We start from the raw sequence: 15,551 nt of genomic DNA on the forward strand, positions 1-15,551 counted from the left end.
GCTCAAACTCACAAACTACAAAATCATATCTGAGCGGATATCAAGAGTCAGACCCTTAACCAACTGAGTCAGCCAGGTGCCCCAAGCAATCTTACTTCTGAGTGTATATCCAAAAGAACTGAAAACAAGATCTGAAAGAGATATTTGCCCTCCCATGTTTACTGCAGAATTATTCACAATAGATAAGACATGGAAGCAACCTAAATTTCCATCAACAGATGAATGGATTAAAAAAATGTGTATACATACATACATAGACACATAATATTTTATTCACCCTTTAAAAAGAAGGAAATTCAGGATGCCTGGGTGGTTGTCAATTGAGTGTCCGTCTTCAACTCAGGTCATGATCTCATTGTTTGTGAGTTCGAGCCCTGCATGGGGCTCTCTGCTGTCAGCGCAGAGCCTGCTTCGGCTCCTCTGACCCCCCCCCCCCTCTGTCCCTCCTCCACTCATGTTCTCTCCCTCTCTCTCAAAAATAAACAATTATTAAAAAAAAAAAAAAAAAAGGAAGGAACTCCTGTCATATGCTATAACATGGATGATCCTTAAGGACATTATACTAAGTGAAATAAGCCAGTTACAAAAAGACAAATATTACATGACTCCTCCTAAATGAGGTATCTAAAGTAATCAAACTCATAGAAAAAGAAAACAAAATGATAGTTGCCAGAGATGGGGGGGATAGGGAGAATGAAGAATTGTTCCAGGAGTACAGTGTTCCACTCATGCAAGAAGAAAAATTCTAGGGATCTGCTGTCCAACTATATGTAAACACTTAAACATACTGTACATTTAAAAAAGAGGGTAGGGTGATGCCAGGTTCCATTTGAAATTTATTTGCAACCTGCTGGGCACAGAAGCCATTGTCTCCACAAACATTGGTGTGGTTGAACTGACAGTTAATGTGTTGTGACCTGGAATTCACCATTAAAAGGGTCACCCAAGCAAAGTCCTGGAGTTTATTTGGTTATTAATATGATTGTTGGCACGTCCTATGCAATATATGTAAATTGAATTATGGTATTCATAAATTTAAAATTTATGAATAAAAGATAAAAATAAAGATGGGATTAAAGCTTGTGTATCATCCATTATCCTGTGTAATCAATAAATGATTTAATATTCTCTTGAAAAAAAATTAAGAGGGTAAATTGATGTATTTTTTTTAATCACAATAAGAAAGACCAAAAAAGGGGGGAAGGTCCCATTTGCCACCAGAATAAAGGATAAAAGCCACCTTGCTGAAGTGAAGTGATTCAAGGAGACAGTGGGAAGAAACAAACAGAAATGTATAGGAATGTGTAGGGGAGGGAAAGAGTAAAAGAGGTAAAAAGATTCCCACTTGTACCGTGTGATGCAGCAAAGGAAAAGGGCACAATGTTAACAAACTGCAATTCTCTTTTTATGACAAGGTCATGCTTTCAGCCTTTGATTCCTTTATGATCACAATTTTCTACTCCTGTTCTAACTTGATTTTAATTTCCTGGCAGGTGGCATCCAAGCAGCCTTTTTGCTTGAACCCACTCCTCTACCCGAAGTCCTCTGCTCACAGGGAGAGTGCAGCCATTCTCCAAGATTTCACATAGTCCGTCATCAAAGGAAGGTTGATTTCATACTGCATAACCTGACATAACAGAAAGCTGCTCATTAAAGTGTGACCCGACCAGCAAATAAGCTTGGCACCCCCACTTTCCCTCGTGGAAACAGAGGAGGAGTTTATTAATTGTTGCTATTAAAAAGTCAGGCAGCTTCTCAGGTGAGGGGGCTGTCAGCATGTCAACCCAAAGCCAGCAGGGGACCCCTGTGGGTGAATTAGGCAACTGGGTGGATAGAGGAGAGGATAGTGCAATGCCCAGTGCCTCTCCCTGGTGGAGCTGAGTGGTAGGGCACTCAGAAAACAACTGGCTACAGGGGCACCTGGCTGGTTCAGTTGGTAGAATCATCAGCCCCAATTTCGGCACGGAGCCTACTTTAAAAAACAACAAAAACACACTTGCCTACACAAAATCATCAACACAATCTGCTTGAGCTAATGCAGTGGTAATCAACACAAAATTGAAATTAAGTTAAGAAACAGCCCAGTGCGGGGGTGCCTGGGTAGCTCAGTTGGTTAAGCGTCCGACTGCAGCTCAGGTCATGATCTCGTGGTCCATGAGTTCGAGCCCCCCTCTGACAGCTCAGAGCCTACAGCCTGAAGCCTGCTTCAGATCCTGTGTCTCCCTCTCTCTCTGCACCCCCCCCAAACTCACACTCTGTCCGCAAGCGTTCTCTCTCTCTCTCTCTCTCTCTTAAAATAAATAAACATTAAAAAGGGTGATGGGCATTGAGGAGGGCACTTGTTAGGATGAGCACTGGGTATTGTATGAAAACCAATTTGACAATAAATTATATTAAAAAAAGAAAAGAAACAGCCCAGTGTAGACTAAGGCACAAATGAAGTTCCATGCCTTGACTAAACAGGCAATAACTACACAACTCCCACTGATAGTTATTATGTAGGAATACAAACCAGATCTTCTGTTTTGTTTTGTTTTTTTTTCAATAGAATCCAGAAATGTGGACTTATGTGGAAAAAACTGAAATTTTTTTTAAACACTATAAAGGTCAAACAAACATACCTGAAAGTTATTTTGTAATCTCTGGGTCAATATTACAGGCCAGCCAACTAAAGCCAAATCTGCTCACATGAACACATTGTCAGAAATGCTCCCAAAAGAAGTAACACGTACTGGATCCTCCCTTCCCCGTAAACATAGAAGAAATCCAAGAGGAGGAGGAGGAGGAGGAGGAGAAGCTACCTACATGGCTCTCAAGAGCTGGGTCTGAGTAAAGCAAAATGCATTATGCAAACAGACCCCCCAAACACCTGGTGTTATTGTCTTGGCAAAACCTCCAATGCGCCCATTGGAGCGCTACTATGAACAGATACAGTAGAGAAGGGGATCTGCAGGGGGAAGAGTGAGTACATGGGAAATTGTTACTAGTGTATCTGCAGCACACACGTAGATCCCACTGTAGTCCCTGTAACACTCCAACACTCTGAGCTGACAGAACCGATTACACCTTTTCAAGTTCTCAGTATGTACACAAAGCACACAGCCAGCTCTACACCATTCAGCCCCAGAGAGAGGGCCGATGGGGAATAATTTAGATCAGTCTTAACAGGTGCTAATTTGACGGGAGCAGTGGGAGAAGGGCTGCCAGTCAAGCATACTGCCTGGAGGGCCTAGAGGCCCACACCCTGCCCCCCACACCAGGGCAAACCTTCTCACGTGCAAACAATCCCCGAGACAGATAAAGAGCAGGGTTGGAAAACCTTGCTTCAGGGCAGATAGGAGAGGAAACTAGAAACTCTTTATGCACTTATGCCAGCTCTTAACCGTCAAAGAATCTTACCAAGAGCCAATACTTAGGACATCTAGCACAAAGCAGAGAGAAGTGAGAAGTGAGACGAGAAGGGAGAGAACACCAGTGCAGAAGCCCCCTACCTGCCTCTTTAGGGCCTTCGTTATCAGAATGCCTTCTATTACTATGGCACCTGACTCTCTTCCAAATCACGTTTACTTAAAGCAGGGACTGGTAAACCACGGCCTGTCAGCCAAATCTGGCTGCCTGCCTGTTTTTATACAGCCCATGAGCTAAAAACGGTATTTATATTTTTAAGTAGCTGAAAAACATCAAAAGAAGACTATTTCGTGACACGTGAAAATTATATGAAAATTGCATTTGTGTCCAAAAATAAAATTTTATTGGAACAGAGCCACACTCATTCACTTGCATGTTGTCTCTGGCTGCTTTCAAGCTACAATGGCAGAGTTCAATGTTTGCAACACAGACCGTATGGCCTACAAAGCCTAAAATATTTACTATCTTGCCCTTCACAGAAAAAGTTTGCCAACCCTTGATATAGAAGATATAACCAGTGATCATGCTCAGAATTCAAAGAGGCTCAAATATAGAGTGACCTAGTTGGGCAGGTGAGCAGCGAAGGTTAAAAAAATTAACACTGATACCTCTTCCACCCTATCCTCATCTTCATGTTGCCAAAGAAAGAAATGGGCTTTCTAATTACCCCTGAAGACAAATAAGTCAAATACCTAGATGTTATTGCCTTATGATAGGGCAAGAGATGCCTGGTTTCTCCCAATTACTTAACAAGACCCAAAAGACTAGATGGCCAAAAGCCAGTAAGCGAATGTCAAAGATGGAACCAAGGTTCTGTCTCCCTCATACAAGACTGCTGGAGAAGAAAAGTATATGAACACGTCCAGGTTGCAGATATTTAGAATTAATAAAACAAAAGTCCTTTCCAACCTTGAGGAAAAGGTTCCTGAATACCCAGTGGTAGGAGAATTTACTACTGAGAAACTTAACAACCTTTTGGGAGCAGAAACAAAAACAAAACAGCAAACCAGGATTGGGGGTCCCAATCTATGAAATTATATTCACTAAAATAAAATAGGAAACAGAAATATCTTAAGTTAGTAACAATGAATACCATACAATTAATTTTCTTTTACCGTTAACAATGTTCATACTTTTTGTCCCCAGCAATTGTACTTCTAAAAATTCATCCTCCTCTAGAAACACCCGCACAAGTACACAAAGATGATGCAGCACTGTCTGTGAAAGCAAAAACCAGAAACAATCCAGATTCTACAATAGGGCACTGGTTAAATTAACTGTAGTGCTGGATTACTATGCCACAGCCAAAAAGAATGCAAGAGATCTATATACACCAACATGGGGAAACGTCCACGACGTATTAAATGAAATATGTTAAGTGGCAGAACAGTAGATTTAGTATAACCCCATTTTTACAAATAAAGAAAAATGGGGGCACCTGGGTGGCTCAGTCAGTTATGCATCTGATTTCGGCTCAGGTCATGATCTCGTGGTTTGTGGGTTCAAGCCCCGCGTCGGGCTCTGTGCTGACAGCTCAGAGCCTGGAGCCTGCTTCAGATTCTGTCTCTCTCTCTCTCTCTCTCTCTCTCTCTGTCCCTCCCTCATTAGCCCTCTGTATCTCTCTGTCTCTCAAAAATGAACAAAAACATTTAAAAGAATTAAAAGAAAAAGAAAAAATGGGTTTTGGTTTTCACAGAAAACAACTCTGGAGTTAACACATAAATTGTTAACTGATTAGCACCGCAGAGGACATTCTTTATCAGACATTTCTGTAATGTTTTAATTTTCACAAATGAATTTGTTTTATAAGCAGAAAAAACAGACCTCAAAATGTCCACTGATTATCTCTTGCTCACTATAGCCTTTTGAAGCTCTCCCTTTCTTACAGTTTCAATAACATGCCATTACAGTTTGAGGGGGCAGGGTGGTGGATAGCAAGGCTTTGTTGCAGATAAGATGCCCGCTAAAGAGGCTTTACTTCTTTATTTGTTTAGCCACTCTTCCTCCAAACATTTAAGGCCTTTCTAATTCTGACATAAATTATTGACTTCCGCCTTCTGGTTTTCACCAGTCTCAAGACACAAATTACTCTAAAAGGGTGTGATATTACCTAACTTTGATTTACCCTATTTAGCAGAGCCTCTTCAGTCTATTCCCAATCAGCAACCACAATGATCCTTTAAAAATATGAGATCATGCTACTCCACTTCCGATGGCTTTCCAAATCACTCAGAGTAAGAGGTGAAATCCCTTAAATGGCTTAGAAGGCCCTGCATAATCCGGTCCCCATTACCTCTCCAACTTCATCTTCTATCACACCATCCTTTGCTGTGCTCCAGCCAAGCTTCTCAGGGATTTTGCATTTGCCTTTCTCTCTTCTAGCTAGAATGCCCTTGGCCCTAATGTTTATAGAGTTTACTCCCTTACTTCCTTGAGGTCTCTGCTCCAATGTCACCTTCTCAGACTTCCTTTGATCCCCCATTTAACACTGCAAACTGCCATCCCAGCACCTCCTACATTTTAAAATATTCTTCTCCAGGGGTGCCTGGGTGGCTCAGTCGGCTGACCGCCCAACTTGAGCTCAGGTCATGATCTCCTGGTTCGTGGATTCGAGCCCCACATTGGGCTCTCTGCTGAAAGCATGGAGCCTGCTTGGAATTCTCTCTGCCCTTCCCCCACTTATGTGCATGCACACACGTGTATACTCTCTCTCAAAAATAAACATTAAAAAAAAAGAATTAAAAAATAAATAAAAATAAAATATTCTTCTCCATCAAACTTATCACCATCTGGCATACTAGCTAGCTATTTTATCTAATTTATTGTCTTTCTCCCATCACAAGGAGAGATTTACTGCTGGTGCTTAAATAGTGTCTGGTACACAGCAGGTGCTTAGTAAACATTTGTTAACTGAATGAATGAATCCATCAATCAATGTAATTATTTCACTAGCCCAATGCCCCAGGTTTAAGAGCCTTGCTCATGCATGTGACAGCCCTTGCCATACTCCTCAGTTCCCTTCTATAAGGCCTGGGCGTAATTACCTTCCCCTTCACCTCTCTTAAAACTAAGCTTTCTTGGGGTACCTGGGTGCCTCAGTCGGTTAAGCGTCTGACTTCAGCTCAGGTCATGATCTCACCGCTCATGAGTTCAAGCCCCATGCTGGGCTCTGTGCTGGCAGCCCAGAGCCTGGAGCCTGCTTCAGATTGTGTCTCCCTCCCTCCCTCTCTCTCTCTCTCTCTCTCTCTGTCCCTTCACCGCTTGTGCATGGTCTCTCTCTCTCAAAAATAAACACTTAAAAAAAAATTTTTTTAGGGGTGCCTGGGTGGCTCAGTCAGTTAAGTGTCCGACTTCGGCTCAGGTCATGATCTCGCGGTTCATGAGTTCAAGCCCCGCATCAGGCTCTGTGCTGACAGCTCAGAGCCTGGAGCCTGCTTCAGATTCTGCGTCTCCTCTCTCTCTGGCCCTTCCCCTCTCGAGCTCTGTCTCTCTCTCTGTCTCAAAAATAAAAAAGATTAAAAAAAATTTTTTTAAATATCTTTTTAATTTAAAAACTAAGCTTCTTATTCCACCATCAGTTTTGTCTCCTTTTTGATTTCTCACTACCTGGTTCTCTCTTTTCCCAGAACAAGTCATGATTTGATCATATCACAAATTAATTTCTCTTGCTTGAGGATTCTTACCTACTTGTCCTCAAATGCCAAACTTGTGAATAAGAATTCAAAAGTTAAAAAAGATTTATTGTAACTTGAACACCAAAGACAATCATTCCACCAATTTTTTAGGGGCGTAATTAGAGGTAAATCAAAATTCTCTCTTAATATGGATTCTGTCCCCCACAAAAAAAGAACCTAAAATCATCTCAAAACTAAAAAATTCTGGTAATTTTAATGCTCAGACACCCCAAAAAAGAGAGAGAGCGTGCACCCACTTTCTCAAATTTGAAGCATCCTACTGTAAGCAGATTCAGTTGGAAGCCTTCCACAGAAACAAAAGAAACATAAAGCACCAATGGGAAACAGAACCTTCACATTTCATTTGGCTTACTCACATCTTATGTGGAGCTTATCAAGACCAAGTATTCTATCACTGGGACTGTGGAGAGTTTTTTTGTTTTTGTTTTAGTAATCTCTACAACCAACATGAAGCTTGAACTCACAACCCCAAGCTCAAGAGTCACATGCTCTTCCAAGTGAGCCACAACCAGGTACCTCAGGACTGCGTGGTCTTTAAGGAGAAACAACGACAACACTGACGGGCAGAGGTACTGGCATCGACGAGAGGCCAAGCCAAAGACTAACAAAACGGTAGCGACTGGAAGCTGTATAACCAATATCTCTGGTGAACACAGAAGCAAAAATCTTGAACAAAACACTAGCAAACTGAATCCAACAATACATTAAAAAAATTATTCACAAGCAAGTGGGATTTGCTCCTGGGTTGCAATGGCGGCTCAGTATTTACAAATCAATCAATGTGATATGTCATATCAAAAACAGGAAGGAGAATCATACGATCATTTCAACCGAAGCAGAAAAAAAGTATTTGACAAAGTACAACATCCATTCATGATAAAAACCTTCAACAAAGTAGGTTTAGAAGGAACATACCTCAACATAATAAAGGCCATATATGAAAAACCCATAGCTAGAATCATCCTCAACGGGGAAAAACTGAGAGCCTTTCCCCTAAGGTTACGAACAAGACAGGGATGTCCACTCTCACCACTTTTATTCAGCATGGTATTGGAAGTCCTAGCCACAGCAATCAGATAACAAAAAATGAAAGGCATCCAAATAGGTAAAGAAAAAGCAAACTGTCACTATTTGCAGGCAACATGATACTATGTATAGAAAACCCAAAAGACTCCACCAAAAAACTGCTAGAACTGATAAACGAATTCAGTAAAGTCACAAGATACAAAATCAGTGTACAGAAATCTGTTACATTTCTATATACCAATAATGAAGCTTCAGAAAGGGAAATTAAGAAAACAATCCCATTTACAATTGCACCAAAAATAATAAAATGCCTAGGAATAAACCTAACCAAAGAGGTGAAAGACCTATACTCTGAAAACTATAAAACGGTGATGAAAGAAAGTGAAGATGACAAAAAGAAATGGAAAGACATTCCATGCTCATGGATTGGAAAAACAAATACTGTTAAAATGTCTATACTGCCCAAAGCAGTCTACACATATAATGGAATCCCTATCAAAATACCAGCAGCATTTTTCACAGAACCAGAACAAACAATCTTAAAATTTGTATGAAACCACAAAAGACCCACACAACTAAAACAATCTGAAAAAGCAAAGCTGGAGGCATCACAATTCCAAGACTGGAAGTTATAGTATAAAGATGTGGTAATCAAAACAGTATGGTACTGGCACAGAATCAGACACACAGATCAACAGAACAGAAAATCCAGAAATAAACCCACAATTATATGGTCAATTAACCTTCGACAAAGCAGGAAAGAATATCCAATGGGAAAAAGATAGCTTCTTCAACAAATGGTATTGGGAAAACTGGAAAGCTACATGCAAAAGAATGAAACTGCATCACTTTCTTAACACAATACACATAAATAAATTCAAAATGGATTTAAGACCTAAATGTGAGACCTGAAACCATGAAAATTCTAGAAGAGAGCACAGGCAGTAATTTCTCTGACATGGGCCAGAACAACTTTTTTCTAGATAGGTCCCCTGAGGCAAAGGAAATAAAAGCAAAAATAAACTATCAGATTACATCAAAATAAAAAGCTTCTGCACAGGGAAGGAAGCAATCTACAAAACTAAAAGGCAACCTACGAAATAAGAGAAGATACTTGCAAACAACATGTCAGATAAAGGGTTAGCATCCAAAATCTATTAAAAAAAAATTATAAAACTCAACACTCACAAATAATCCAATTTAAAAATGGACACAAGACACAAACAGATATTTCTCCAAAGAAGACACAGATGAGGGTGCCTGGATGGCTCAGTCAGTTGAACATCTGACTTCTGGTTTCAGCTCAGGTCATGATCTCACAGTTTCTGGGGCAGAGCCCTGCGTGGGGCTCCTTGATGACAGCTTGGCGCATGGTTGGGATTCTCTTTCCCACTCTCTGCCCCTCCCCCGCTTGCTTGCATCTCCCTCCCCCCCCATCAAAATAAATAAATAAATAAAAACTTAAAAAAAAAAGAAGACATACAGATGGCTAACAGGCACATGAAAAGATGCTCATCATCAGGGAAATGCAAATCAACACTACAATGAGATATCACCTCATACCTGTCAGAAATGGCTAAAATCAATAACACAAAAAACAACAGGTGCTGGTGAGAATGTGGAAAAAAAGGAACACTTGTTCCTGCAACACTGCTACAGTCACTCTGGAAAACAGTATGGAGGGTCCTCAAAAAATTAAAAATAGAACTACCCTACAATTCAGCAATCATGGTACTGATTATTTACCCAAAGAACACAAAAATACTAATTTGAAAGGGCAGATGCACCCCTATGTTGGATGAATGGATAAAGAATATGTGGTATGTATACATTAGAATATTATTCAGCCATGAAAAAGAATAAAATCTTGCCGATTTCAACAACATGGATGAAGCGAGAATGTATAATGCTAAGTGAAATAAGTCAAAGACAAATACCATATGATTTCACTCCTACATGAAATTGAAGAAACAAAACAAATGAGCAAAGGGGGAAAATACAGACAAATCAAGAAACAGACTCTTAACTATGGGTGGAGGGGGGGGGAAGCTGGAGATGGGTCAAATAGGTAATGGGGATTAAGGAGTACACTTGTAATGAGCACCAGGTGATTAAAATAAAAACATAAAAACAAAACAAACAAACAAAAAAACGAGAAACTATATGATGCTGGTGCACTCGAGGAATATGCAGGCCCTGAGTCAGTGGGAGCCAATATGAAGGACAGCTGATCAGGTGCAATACGACTTATCAAAGGCTTCAGGACAAGAAATACACAAGTTAGAAACAGCATGACAAGGAGCGCCTCGGTGGCTCAGTCAGTTAAGCGTCCGACTTTGGCTCAGGTCATGATCTCACGGTTCGCAAGTTTGAACCCCACTTTGGGCTTTCTGTCAGCACAGAGCCTGTTTTGGATCCTCTGTCTCCCTTTCTCTCTGCCACCCTTCCACTCTCTGTTTCTCTCTCTACCCCCTACCTCAAAAATAAGCAGAAAGAAAGAAAGAAAGAAAGAGAGAGAGAGAGAGAGAGAGAGAGAGAAAGAAAGAAAGAAAGAAAGAAAGAAAGAAAGAAAGAAAGAAGGCATAACAATGAAACATCAGAGGAACAAGTTCTAGGTCACCTGAGCTCAAGTTTTTGTAGGTGTCTTCCATGTACAACTCTAGGTAATGCCACTTCGTTTATTCAACAAGAAACTATTGAGCCAAGATGTAATATAATAATGGGTCTTTTTTTTTTTTTTTTTTTTTTTTTACTAAGAAAGCCAAAAAACGTATACTTCATACTGAATCATAGGGGATATAATTTCAATTCCATTTGTTGAATTCAACTACCATTTACTGAGAACCTACAATGTGCCAGGTAGTATTCTAGGGACTGTAGGAATATAGACATAATCACTGACTTCAGGGAGCTCAATGACAGAAAGGGAAACATTTTCTGTCACGGGTGCAATATTACAAGGAAGTATCTATATCTCGTACAAGCAACAAAGATAAAGTGATTATTTGGGGGCATTCAGGGAAGTTTTAGTAAAAGGAAAAAGTGACAGAGGTATGAGGTTTTGAATAATAAATTGAGTGTACTCCCATCCAAAGAAACTGAACATAATTTTATATATACGTGTGTACATATATACGTATACATATATATACACGTATACATGTACTTATGTATATATAAACTCTCTAGTCCCAGTAAGGTCAATGGCTCAGAAAAGCTACTAAAGATGGACCTCTCTCTCTATATTATGATGAAGCTTTAAAAACTGGTATTTTCCTAATTTCTAGGTCACACTCTTGTGGATCCAGGACTAGCCTTGCAGATATATCCATTTATTTTCTTCCATCAGTGATGTTTCTGCTGAGAGCTCCCTGGAAAATCCCCTTGTGACTAAAGCTGAGGCATCACACAAGTTAGGTGGCCCATAAAGCCTCACCAAATTCCAAAGCAATTCCTTCACAAAAGTCTAAAAATACCCGAGAAATCAAATGAGGGCTTCTAACTCTAACCTTCAATGTTCTGGGCAAATTTCCCCAATCTTCTTTGATAAGGGAAAAGTGCAGATCAAAAGACATCAGTTCTCAGAATACACTCAATCTTATTAAATACTTCAGACGAAAGGCCTTGTCACCTATCAGGATAAAGAATGCAGAAATAATTCAGTTGAGGAGGATTAGGTCAGATTTTGATCTCCCATTCGTTCGGATGATTATTTTTTTTAAAGCAGGCTTCACACTCAGCACAGAGCCCAATACCGGACTTGAACTCATGACCCTAAGACCTGAGCTGAAACCAAGAGTTGGGCACTTAACCAACTGAGCCACCCAGGAGCCCCCATCATTCGTTGGAATTTTTACAGTGCTTCCTTAACTGGGATGACTTCAAAAAAAAACTAATCAAGGGTACCTGGGTGGCTCAGTCAGTTAAGCATCCAACTCTTGATTTCGGCTCAGGTCATGATCTCAAGGTTTGTGAGGTTGAGCCCCTGGATGGGTTCTGTGATGGCAGGGCAGAGCCTGCTTGGGATTCATTCATGCTCTTTCATTCTCTCTCATTCTCTCTCATTCTCATTCTCTCTCTCTCTCTCTCTCTCTCTCTCTCTCTCTCGCCCCTTCTCCCGCGTACGTAAGCTCCTGTTCTCTCTCTCAAAATAAACAAACATTAAAAAAAAAAAACAACCCACAAACTAATCAATGCAGTTCTATGACAAATAACTAAAACACTGTTTCTCATGTATCCCGAGAAATACTGTGTTGATTACATTTCTACCTGGAGGTAATAATTACAAATGATCTATCAGACCTCCAATTTCTTACAGAGAGTTGACTGAAGAGCCCCCACCCCCACCCCCAGGCAATGATCTACATGAGCAACAGAGGTTCTGATGGAGAAAACTGATGTGAAATCACTAATTTCAAGAGGAGGAAAGAGTGCCCTCTTTAGGACCTAGGGGTTTGAATCTACCTTTGCAATAAGCACCTCTTAAAAAGTCATTTCCCCTCTCTGCATCTAAGTTTTCTCATTAAAAACAAAACAACAAAAAAAAATCTGGACAAAACAACAAAAATAAACTCTAGGGTTTCTCCAGTTTTAAGATGCCATGTAAATACTTTTCTCTTTTTCCTAATACCAGCCTTTCAAACTCATAGGGACTCCTGCTGTAAGCTGCAGGGAGCCACAAAACCCTGATCTGCTAGATTCTGGGCTATGAGACCCAAAAAGTTTCTGGTGGTGAGGAAAGGGACTGCCACTCAAGTTACAAGTTGTATGCTGGAGTCAGGACTACACAGACAGCTTGCCTTCTACTGCCCACGGGCAAAAAGAGACAAACCATGAACTGGTTAATACAGCTCAGCAACATACAGCTATACTGAAATATACTCTTGTGCTTAATATTCTCGCTATTTGCAAACACTATGAATTAAATCAGCAGCACCGAGGATCAAAATATGCCTCTTTAGTCTATCTCCCACTACAAAGTCAAATGAATAAACCCTCTCCCTTCAAGTAGTCTAGGCACACAACAAGGACACCTTTCTTGCCAGCCAGCCTAGCCGAGCAGCAGCAACAGCCCAACAGTGACACCTGCTGGGGAAATAAAAGCAAGGGCTGGCTCATCAGCTAGAGAACATCCGGTTCCTTTTGAAGGTGGCAGAAGGGGCTAATTAGCACCTGTATGTATTAGTAATTTACACTACAAGGCAGCCACTCAAATCACGAGGAAGTGATGCCCCTTCTGTAAAGGGTGTGCACTTGGAACATTCTACAAATGTACCTCACTTTTGAGCAGGCTGTCAGCCTTCACAGTGCATTTCATCCTGGCTCATCTTAAGCGACTCCATAAATAACGTAACTACTGTATTTTACAATAAAACCATGCATTATTTGCATATTTTAAAAGAAAAAATATACATGCACAATTGTTCACAGCAAGATGACAAGGGATTTCATTTACTACAACATACAATTTTATTTTATTTTATTTTTTTTTATTTTTTTTTTAACGTTTATTTATTTTTGAGACAGAGAGAGACAGAGCATGAACAGGGAAGGGGCAGAGAGAGAGGGAGACACAGAATCGGAAGCAGGCTCCAGGCTCTGAGCCATCAGCCCAGAGCCCGTGGCAGGGCTCGAACTCGCGGACCGCGAGATCATGACCTGAGCTGAAGTCGGACGCTTAACTGACTGAGCCACCCAGGTGCCCCTACAACATACAATTTTAAATGTTTGAATTTTTTAATTTAAAACACATAGATTCTGGGTTTTAAATGGTCTACTTTATCAAGAAGTTATTAACATTTTAGTCACATGTGACTATTTACATTTGACTAAAATTTAAAAATTTAAACATAGTTCCTCAGCTCACACTAGCCATATGTAACTAGTGCCTACCACACTGGACAGCACAGATACAAAACGCTTCCATCACTGTAGAGAGTTTTATTGGATGCCATTTCTCTAGAGAAACATATTATTTTCAGATGCACTTATACAAAGAGGGCATATAAATGAATGAAAGCTGGCCAAGTGTTGATAATTTTTAAAGTCAGGTGATATGCATATGAAATTTATTATACTTTTCATTTTTATATGTTTGAAGATTATCATAATAAAAAGTTAAAGGAAAAGAAAAATGGTCCACCTAAAAATGAGGTATCACAGTAAGGAACATACCACGGACGACAGTTTAGAAAAATCTTTAGTCACACACACCAGAATGCAAATCCCCACTCAGCAAACTACTCATAGATCTTTAACAAGAAACTTGACTTCTCTGAGCCTTACTTATCTCAGCTGTAAGATGAGAAATTTAACACCTGCCTTGCACAGAGTTATGGTGGAAATTAGAGTTAATACAAAGACACAGCACCAGACACAGTACCTAATATACAGTGACCCTCAGTAATTGGTGTCTCTATTATCAAACAGTAGAGTTTATTTTAAACCACTCAGGTATTTCTCCGAACAATAACACATGAAAAGGCACTGCTACAATTGAATGGACAAGGATGACCAGAGGCCCACTGGTACTGTGGAGACAAGCACTTGTAGTAACTTCAGTTACTTTTAGAGCAGTAACTGAAGACAGTCCTTTTACAGCTACCTTTCACAAACTTTTTGTATGCCTGCTCTACGTCAGGCACTGTGCTTGCTCCCTTCCCACCTCTCTTGACAAAGAGGAGTAACAGTCTCAGGCTCCTCTGAGCAAGGCAAAATATTCCAAAGCTGGGAATTTAGGAGATGTTAACTCAGAACTGGTGTCAATTATTTAAGCATAGTAACAACCTCTATTAGTCTATCTTTCATATCCAACCAAGTGTCCCTATCTTCCCCTTAGCAACTACCCCCTAGTAACCACCTACTATCTGGCATTCAACATGCTCTTTCCTGCCTTATAATCTGCTGGTCCCCTAAAGTAAAAAGGTCTTTCCCTTTCCAAATCCTAGTCATCTTTCAAGGCTTGGTTTTGTACAGCCTTCTTTGATGGTACTTCCCTTTCTCTGAAATGAGACTGCATTTAATCTGAGTACCACACAATGAAGCATTTGGGTCATCTACATTTTTTATATAATTGTATGTAAATAAGTCTTGCCTCTATAATTAATACCCCCAGTGGGTAAAGACCAGGTATTATACTTCTTTTGTATTCCCTACAGTGCCTGGCACAGTGCTGGAAAAATTGTAACCATTCAACAAATACTTATTAACTGGGTAACTCTCTAAAGCATTCTCCCAAAATAACAAGTACATTATGTGCACAATCCATATTCCCACCCTTGTTAGAAGCTTATGTCAGAAATTTCAGTTGCTTCAACAGAGGATGTAATGCAAAGCAATATGCTGTTTGGATCCAACAGGCATATTCTGGGAGTTGGTGATTACGCTAGATGTGACCTTTACAGAATTACAGAAAGAAGTCCC

The 15,551-nt window shown here is 40.2% G+C and overlaps 1 protein-coding gene across 11 annotated transcripts in view; it reads right to left on the reverse strand.

The window, feature by feature from the left end:
* AMBRA1 (autophagy and beclin 1 regulator 1) overlaps positions 1–15,551 on the reverse strand; it is a 179,506-nt gene that overhangs the window by 125,542 nt on the left and 38,413 nt on the right. The gene's annotated exons all lie outside the window — the stretch shown is intronic.

Source organism: Lynx rufus, unplaced genomic scaffold (genome assembly GCF_022079265.1).
Source record: "Lynx rufus isolate CCGP_SWC_20201006 ecotype Redwood Valley unplaced genomic scaffold, mLynRuf1.p SCAF_9, whole genome shotgun sequence".
Classification (NCBI taxonomy): Eukaryota; Metazoa; Chordata; class Mammalia; order Carnivora; family Felidae; genus Lynx; species Lynx rufus.